Genomic DNA, 9,960 nt, shown 5'->3' on the forward strand with positions numbered 1-9,960 from the left:
AACACCAAGAATGAACCTAATGTAACCTATACGAACTCTAGGCAATAGTGTAGGTTCTGGTGGAGTAGGTTGATAAAGGAGGAAGCTGTGAATGTGTGAGGTCAGAGGGAATATGGGCACTCTTGTACCTTCACCTCAATTTTTCTGTGGACCTAAAACTGCTCTAAAAAATAGTCTTAGTGAAATGTACTAACAGAACAATGGTGAACATCACTGTGCTTCCTTCTGTCCAATGGGCACTGGGCTCACTGCTCCACTTGCTTGAACTCATCACCTTTTCACAACAAAAACATTTTGCCAGTGAAAATCCTGAGGCTTGCAGAGTTTAAATAATGTACCAACTGTTACATACTTTGCATGCAAGACTAAAATGCAGATATGAATGCAGAGCCATTACTATGAATGTACTGACCACTAATACGTTCAGGTTCTGGGCTTTACCTAATCTTCCCAGGTTGCTGAACCCTCGGTCTTAGCTGTCCCAGGTGACTCATTCTAATGCCCTTCTCCCATTCACAGTTAAAGTCTGTGGCTGGCCAATGAGTAGTCTCTTAGACTTCAGAAATTCTCCTGGAAGACACCAGCCATTCCCTGGCTCTCTGGCTCTCTCTCCCTGCACATGAACTTGCTCATGGCTTCTGTTGGAGTCTCGGTTCAGGCAGCCTTCACCACAGAGATACTCTTGGACAGTTCTCAGCTACCATCCGCTCCCTCCACAGACCGAGGGCAATATCTTGATGTTTTCCATGCCACTGGCCACTGGGACACTAAACTCCCTTTATCTCTGTGCCGTGTATTCACTGTAAACTGATATGACCACCAGGTGTTGGAGCTGGGACAGCAACTACAAGGTCTACTCCCCAAGTCCTCAGTGAGAAGCATTGCAAAGCTGTCTACTCTGGACAGAGTACTCTGGATATGTCTAGATTTTTTTCATGGGACTCTAACCCCCACACTCCAACCTCATGCCCTGTCAACCCTGAAGAGCAGGCCCCAGGTTGGGGGTGGACCTGGATCTTGATGTGCACTCAGCTGCCTTTAGGTTGCTTTGCTTTGCCTTCTGTGCTGCACAATTTACTGGGATCAGACATGCTCACCCCTTTCTCTCTGTTTAATCAACACCTTCCTTGCACATATCTGCTTTGCCTAGTTTTGCATATATCAAGAAGGGAGATCCCAAACTTGGGAAATCTTTTTCTCTGTTCATAAAGTTTAGCCTTCGGGCCTTGCATATATCTGTGCACTCAAATATGTTAGTTAGCATGCCCAAAGCTGCTAACTTTTATGTCTATGAATAAACCTGTTCTTTGCATTATTGCTGAGCACTCTCTTCCCCCACCCCCAGGACGAGTGGCTGTCCAGGCTGAGAAGGAAGAAGGTAATACAACAGGAGATGCAAAGCATAAAATTACATCAGTGTAGCACTGAGATGCACAACACAGGCCAATCTGTCTAATCTAAGAAGAAGTGCATAAAAGTTTCTTTAAGGAAGTAATGTTTGAGATGAGCTTTGAATAATCCATGGAAATCACCTGGTTCACGAGGAAGTGAAGTGTCTCCAGCCAAGGGAATAGCATCTGCAAGGGGCCAGAGGCTACAAGACCATGTCTTTAAGGAAGTGGAGGAAATCCATGTGGCTAGAGAACAGAGAGAAACACAAGATGTGTAGGACATGGAACGGAAACAGGCTGAGCAGGAAGATGCCACGAAATGGGCAGCCACAGCTTTGAGCAGGGCATGAACAAGGTCTTCATGCTCAGAGGGGGACAGAGAGGGAGGATGGAAGTCAGCAGACAGCAGGAAGCTCTGACTGCAGCCCCCGCACAGAGCACATAAAATCTGATCCCTGTCAGGGTTTATTCTACAACTTTTGGTGGACTCACTAATCGTCCACAGACTGAACAAGTCAAGAATTGTGAGACTGGATCGTTTGGGTGGTAGCTAACCCAAGACTCCCTGCCCTCATGCCAGAACCCCCAGGTGGGGGATTCAGCTCTCCCAGATGCTCAGAACCAAGGCAAACAGAACCAGGGTCACTGTCCACACATGATTATTCTCCTTTGCCTGTCATAATTTTCCCACCAGCGTTGGAACCAGTTGCCTTATGTATGAAATGTAGTTGAGAAAATGTCTTCAAACACAGTGGAAAACTCTAGATTATCTTAAGAGAAATGAGCATAAGATGGGATCCCCAATCCTGTCTTCCCTCATCTTCTCTCTTGGGGAGTCCCCTCAAAGAAAGTGGGCCTAAGAGAGGGGAGTGGAAGTCACGCAGGGGACCTCAGCTCCGAAGGTTTCAGGAGGGTCTGATTTCCCCATCAGTGGAAAAATTATTGATGGGGGAAAGCACTGGACTAACACGATCTTATATTTGCTTATCTCAGGACTGTGAGTTAGGGAGACAGATCAGGGCATGTGCGTTATTTCCCCGTGTTTGTGTGTGTGTGCTTCTGGAACTCAGAGAAGTTTAGCATTCTAAAGCCTGCCCACAGAGCTTCTCCCAAGGACAGCACAGCTGAACCTCGGCCTCTGACAGAGCATCTTAGCAGTTCCCTCAAACATTTACCCTGTCATGTCAACCAGGGTCTCACTGGAGAAACAGTGCCAATAGGAGGTAGAGGCTCTGTCCTGACATTTAATCAAAGAGCACCAGCAGAAGAAATCATGATAAAAAATAAAAAAAAAAGTAAAGTTCATGACATAGTGTTGCCTCTGTTTTTTATTTTTATGTATTCATTTTTTTAGAGTGAGACAGAGAAAGTGGGGGAGGGGGGGTTGATTTGTTGTTCCATTTATGCATTCATTGGTTAATTCTTGTATGTGACCAGGGACCGAACCCGTAATCTTGGCACATTGGGTGGATGCTCTAACCAACTGAACTACCCAGCCAAGGCTTGTTGCCTTTGTTCTAAACAAAACAACACATACATTGTTTACATATAAATTTTTATTTCAAAATATCTGATGCCATAAAAGTTTTTCACAAGTGATTTTTTTTTCTCGCAATCAGGGCTGTCATCAGTAGGATATTAATTCTGGGGTGAAGTTTTCCACAATGTGCTCCTATACCTATTGTTGATGGTATTTTAATCATCTATCCTTGGACTAGGAGGAACACAAAATCAAGTAGTGTGCTGACCCTTGAATGTTATTATACAAGCAAAATAAATTTTAAGCCTCAGAAAACACCTAAGAAAAAAGGGCGTGTTTTTAATATCCGTGAAAGAAATACAGCCTGGGAGGTGGATCGAAAGGATTATTCAAAGCCGAAGGTAGATGTTCTGCAATTGAAAGCCCACAACCAGCCCTCCCACAAGTCTCCTGTTGTCAGTGCCCAGTGCCCCAGGGAAAAGACTTTGTTTTGTTTCAGCCTTCTGACATCATATGATGCAACCTGATGCAAAGCGATAAGCATCTTGTCACAGGAGAAATTTAGAGAGAGGAGGGAGCAAGTCTGCAGCTGGTGCGGAAATTCCCCAGAGGCCCGGGCAGTGGGAGCGGAGCGGTGGCAGAGAACCTCTTGGGAGCATTCACGGAAACAGTGTGGTTCCCAAGAAAAATCAGGATCCAGTAATTAAAGAAGAGTGGATATGCTTGCAGGCAGGGGGTCATGAGACACATCCTCAGGTAGAAGGCAATGCTTATTTCAGTACGTCTTGTAAACATTCCACCCGCCACGGGAAGAGGGGTTGGAGTCGAGCATTCATAGCAACACTAGCAGCTGAGAAAGGGGACACACAGGAGGTGCTCTGGTGGTGCATGGTGCTCCTTTCTAGGCTGGAGACTACCAGGGCTGGACCGGAGCATCTTATCCTCACTTCCCTGCTTCCCAAGGAGCAAGGCCAATGTGGTGAATGTCACAGGCCAGCAGGGAAACTGTGAGGAGAATGAAATCTATGTGATGTGTCGCGTGCAGGTGGTGGGGGCAGACCCAGCTTATATCCCACCGCTCAGGAGAGAGCCTAGTGCAAATGATCTGCATGATCCCCTTACAGCCTCAAAGGCCCCAGCAGAGAGACTTGCTCTCCAGATCGTACATAACTAAGTGGCACCGAGCACACTGCTTCCCACATAGCAGGCAGTCGAGGAATATGTGTGACTACATGAACGAGAAGTACTTATTGCATTTTTATCTATGGATAAATAAATAAACTGAATAAAGAGCAAAATACACCCCAAGAAGCTATTGCGAGAAGTTGGCTCTTAATTGCTACCTTGATATCGAATTCATTTGTGTGATAATAAAGGCAAGCACAAACCACGGACCACATGCCAGGCACTGATATAAGTGCTTTGCAGATACTGAAGCGTATCAATCTCCACAGAACCCCCGTTTCACAGAGGAGGAAGCTAAAACCCCAGCGATTAGGCAGCACGCCTGAGATGAGAGGGTGGAGGGCAGGCGGCCCTGGACTTGAAGGAGCTGGGACCCCTCACTGTTTTCTAGCACCCTGCTATGTAGCATTTCATGTAGCAACAGCAATGTTTAGAATCTCTGGGGTTTTTTTTTTCAGTTGTCATATTTGCTTTTCACTTTATCTTGTTCAGATTATGACTATTCCAGCTGTATTTTAAGCTTCCAGGTTATGTGATCAATAGTAAATAAAGCAGATCGTGTCTTGTTTATTGCTCTTCCGATAGCACTACAAAGATGGGTGTTAGGCTGAATTTCCTCTTTGGTAAATGTGAAAGGATACTTGAGCTTGGATACCTCCTACCTCACTGCTTATTTAAGGCTCAGATACAACAGCATCCATGAAAGTGCTTCAGATGTCTTTCAAGGATTATCATCTTTGGGGGATTTTTTTTATTCAAGATTTTATTTTAGTTAAAGCAGAATTAATTTTAAAAATTTAAAATATTTTGAGAGATATTTCATACAGTATCTTTACTGTGATTTATACAAACGTAGCTCTTGAGAAAGACCTGAATAACTGTTTCACAAATTGAAAATGAAATCTTGTTCACGAAAATTCTTTTATGTAAATCATACCCTGGGTGTTATCAAAAAATTAAAGCTTTGCAGTACTTTTTCCTGCAGACTCGAGGCAAAATAACATTATGAAGCAGGGGTGAAAACGGTAACGGAGGCATCTATTTATCTACCATCAATCATTTATTGACCATGTACCCTGGGCCAGCCGCTGTTTTTGTTAGGCATTTGGCATTCAGAGATGAATGGGGCAAACTTTCTGTCCCCAAACTTCCTGTCCACAAACTTCTTGTCCACAAGATTCCCGTCCCAAAGCGTCCTGGTGAGAAAAAGAGGTGAGAAGGATGAACTCAGTGTTTACTGTGGGAACCCAGAGCCAGCTGGCTAGGCAGGGAGTCTTTCTGGGGGGGTGGAGATCTGAAGACAGGACTGGACGGCATGAGAGGCGATGCTGCGATGGCTGGAAATACACACAGGCGGGGCGGGGCACAGAGAAGGTAGGGATGGTGCTCACTCCGAAAGAACAGGGGCAAATTAAGTGCTCACAGGGAAGCAGAGACGGCCCAGAGAGCAGACGGGACTCTGTGGGGATTCAATGTTTGGGTAACAATAATAACAGAAATCATTATAACCCGAGAGAATAATTATAGTAGGGGAAATAGAAATGTAAGTTAGAAAGGCAGATTTGGGTCAGAGTATGGTCATTCTCAAATATTAGTCTACTAAGTATTATCCTGCAAGTAATGAATGCTTTGGAAAAGAATATTAACATAAAATAAATAGTTACAAACGTACTACCAGAGTTGGAAATGGCTTTACAGAACACCCAGACCCTGCCCAGCTCTTCTAGACTAGAGGCCCTTGTGTCTAGAATGGTGATTTACTCAGCCCTGGGTTGCACACAGCGCATGAGACATAGTTATTGCTTAATACAGATTTAATTTAAAAATGGAGGAAGCGTCCTGGCCAGTTGCTCAGTGGTTAGAGCATCGGCCCGTGGACCAATGAGTCACAGTTTGATTCTGGTCAAGGGCACGTACCTCGGTTGAGTCTCATCTCCGGCCCTGGTTGGATCGTGTGAGAGGCATCCAGTTGATGTGGCTCTATCATGTCGATGTTTCTCTCTGTCTCTCTCTCTCTCCCTCCCTCCCACTCTCTCTGATGATAAATAGTAAAGTATACTGAGATGAGGAATAAAAAATAAATAAATAATGGAAGAAGCAAGAAAGCGTAGCCCAGAGTAATTGATCTAGTGATTTGCCCAAGGTCACCATGCAGTGACCAGACCCTAGGTTCTCTGTTCATCCCTGCCCAGAACCCATTCTTGCTTCATTCCTTGTTAAACATAAACTAGATGTTTTATCCACAAAAAGATATGTGAACATCCAGAAAGTTGACCGTATTTTTCTGTTTACACATGCTATCTGATGTCTTGCAAATAGACACACTAAGTCATTAAACTTAAATTCAAAAATGTAGGCCTAAATTTTCAGGAGTCATACTTATGATAGTAATATTATAAGGGTCCACAGCTATATTACATATTAAAGTACATTTAAGAGGAAGAACTAATAAAGCCCTAACCCTCCTAATCTCTCTCTCTCTCTCTCTCTCTCTCTCTCTCACACACACACACACACACACACACAGCTGCTCACCAAGATTTTTAATTTATTAATCTCCACCCTTCCGAACAGTTCATTTTTCTACTCATTTTAGCCCTGTGGGGAGGGATGTACATGAAGGAACACTGGTCATGAGTTTATAACTGCTGAAACCAAGTGATTAGTATAAGGCTACTCCTTATACTATGCTCTCTACAGTTGTGTAATTTTTTTTAAATTTCTCATTTAAAATGCTTTTAAATGAGGGTGAAAATGGCCACTAGTAAATAAATATGTACCTCAAAATTGGTAACATTCAGAAGAAACTGTGAAAACTGGCTGCCGAGGACATCTTTAGAACTGTTCCCTAGCAGGTACATGCAGGTGTCCAGGAGCACGAAGTATGCTAACTGCCCTCGGTAATTTGAGAGGTTATTACTCTACAAGGGAGGCAGGCTGTGCAATACCTTCTTTTTTAAAAAATATGTTTTCTTTATTGATTTTAAAGAGATATGAAGGGAGAGGGAAAGAAAGATAGAGACATCGATGAGAGAGAACATTGATTGGCTGCCTCCTGCATGCCCAGCACTGGGGATTTATCCCACAACCTGGGCATGTGCCTGACCAGGAATCGAACTGGTGACCTCTTGGTCCATGCGTCGATGCTCAATCACTGAACCACACTGGCTGGGCTACAATACTTTCTTTCTTATTGCATAATTGCCTGCTGAACAGAACGCTGCCACATTGCTTCAAAGAAAAAGCCATTTTTTTAAACCTCAGACTTAAAAACAATATTATTCAGAAAAGATTAATTAGAGATATGAGTATCTAAAAACTAGATTCCTAGGAAACATTCACCAAATTTCACAAATCAAGACTACTGATTTTAGTTTTGCTCATATACCAAAATAGATCTTTATACCTGGGCTCAGATCACTGCAACCACATAGGAGGAGCAGATCAGGAAAGCAAACCGGCATGAGCCTCTTCACCTCTGTTACAGCCCAGAAAGTTAACTGTTCGTATCTGAATGTCTATTGTATGTATGTGCACATGCATATAAAATATCTGGGACTAAGCCCCTTTAAGAGGCATGTTCTCATATTGTTGGCTGTAGTCCTTGATCAAGTCAAATAAAAAGTAGACCACTGTGACCCCAAGAGCTAAAGAAACCTAAAACTGAGCTCACCTCCCTAAACTGTGAGCACAGTTGTGTGTATTCACTTTATCATGTGCTATTTTTGAAGAAGAAAGATGGAAATGTGAGAAGAGGACCTTCATAACCAGAAGTTCTATATATATAAGTTCCTGGTTGTATATCCAATGATTGATGTTGGCCCACCATAGAAAGAACTTCAGAAATATTTGTTCTTAAACATAGAAATTGTGGTTATTGTAACTCTTATTATATGAGAATAAGTTGAAAATACTGGCACATCCTATGTACATATTAATGTACATGGTTGTGTGTATGTGTGTGTGTGTGTGTGTGTGCGTGTTGTTCATTCAGACTTCGACAGGAACATGATGAAAATCCTGGTACACTGGATATTTCACATTTAAGTGTGTTCAAATACTTGAGAAAAAAAGGGAAACACATTTGTAATCACAAAATTTGTGGGTTTTGTTTTTGTTTTTGTTTTTTTTCTAGAACAAAGGTGATATTTATTTTGTTACCTTACTCTTATTCTATATGTTTTTATTGTTGAAAGTATTACAGATATCCCCCCTTCTTTCTCTCATTGACACCCCCTCCCTGAGTCCACCTCCCTCCTGCTTTCCCCAAACTATTGTCTGTGTCCATTGGTTGTGCATATATGCATAGAAGTTCTTTGGTTTATCGCATTTGGAACTCAAAGCATAAAGTATATAACTATGTCTATGAAAGCATGAGTACTTGTAGCCATCCAGGGTCCTGGAAATACAAATGCTTTCTTTCACACACTGTTAAGATGGCATTTAGGAACTGAGTAGTTTTGATGTTTCTGTTCAGTGACAATCTGTAGCTAAGACACAGGTGAATAAACTAGATTTTTAGGTGAAATTATTGTGATGTGATGCCTGAAAGGGAGGAAATGCCGCTCAGAGTCATTGGCTCTCAGAATTGGAGGGAATTAAATGCAGGAGGGAGCTCAGAGGGGCTCTAGCTGAAGACTGAGTTAAATGGCCTGGAACTCAACTTATGAGTGAGTTAAAAAATAACAACTGTCCTCCCTTCTCCTACTCCTTTAATTGAAGTATTTTTGATCTGGAGGCCTCTTTTGAAATGTAATACTCCTGGGAGTGGTCACACCTTGAATTATCAACTAACACTTTCAGAGAGATTAGCAGACAGCCAACAGAGAGAAAGAATGACATTTAGGCCAAGTGCCTGGGATGGAGGGGAGGCTTGGCCTGAGAGAGAAAGGTTAACTAGTCAACACATGTGTTGATTAGGTGATAAACAGACACTCACCCACTCAGGGCATTTTGGTCTGCAATCTAGATATCCAGCCTCTGGATGCTATCATTCCACCAAAACGATAATTCCTGCTTTGCAGTAGGAGCCATTTCTGCACAATTTCCCAGATTATCTTGGAAGTGACTTGAATCAGCTTGTGGCACAAATAAAATAAACTCTAAATACAATTGTAAATTACCGACTTTTTACTTCAAATCTCTTTAGACCATCCCTGGGGGTGTTGGTGCACATAAGATCAGGCTTTTAAAAACTATAAATGCATTAAGGTAAAAGACAGTCAACAGAATAGCAAGTACTGATAAATCCACATACTGAAAACTTATCAGATTCTTCTAGTGTTGCAACTAAGATACCCTAGAAAAGACCATATTGTTGGAGGAATAAAAAAAATACATTTCTCTTCTGTTTTAGGAATCTATATATTTTTCTTTTATCCATAATTACAAAAACATTTTTTTGTGTGATGAAGACTTTTAAGATTTACTTTCTTAGCAACTTTCAAATATCAATACAAAATTAACTATAGTCACCATGCTATACATTTCATCCCCATGTTCCAGGAATCTAGTTTTAATTTTTCTTACTACTTTGGATATAGTATTTGGATTTTCAAATATCTACTTATATTAATCAAGTTAAGGCAGAAGCCAGCGACAATGCTTTCTTGGAACCATATCACATAGAGAAAATAATTTGTTGAATTTTTTCCTACTGTTTGAGGCAATAGAGCTGAACAAACTTTGTAAAGTTTAATTGACCTCTTTGGGTCTATAACTGTATCGGGAGATCCTAATGGCCTTAAGTATTATCAAAAGTTGCTGAATATGGGCTTTGTGAATACATATTTTGTTGACGTTACCTCCACTTCTGAGGAACACATAGAACATCAATAGAAGATATTGTAACCTCCCAACTCCATTTTCCCATTGATTTGTATCTTCTGTTGCCATGAAACTTTT

The sequence above is a fragment of the Molossus molossus genome, unplaced genomic scaffold (genome assembly GCF_014108415.1).
Source record: "Molossus molossus isolate mMolMol1 unplaced genomic scaffold, mMolMol1.p scaffold_m16_p_9, whole genome shotgun sequence".
In the NCBI taxonomy this organism is placed as follows: domain Eukaryota; kingdom Metazoa; phylum Chordata; class Mammalia; order Chiroptera; family Molossidae; genus Molossus; species Molossus molossus.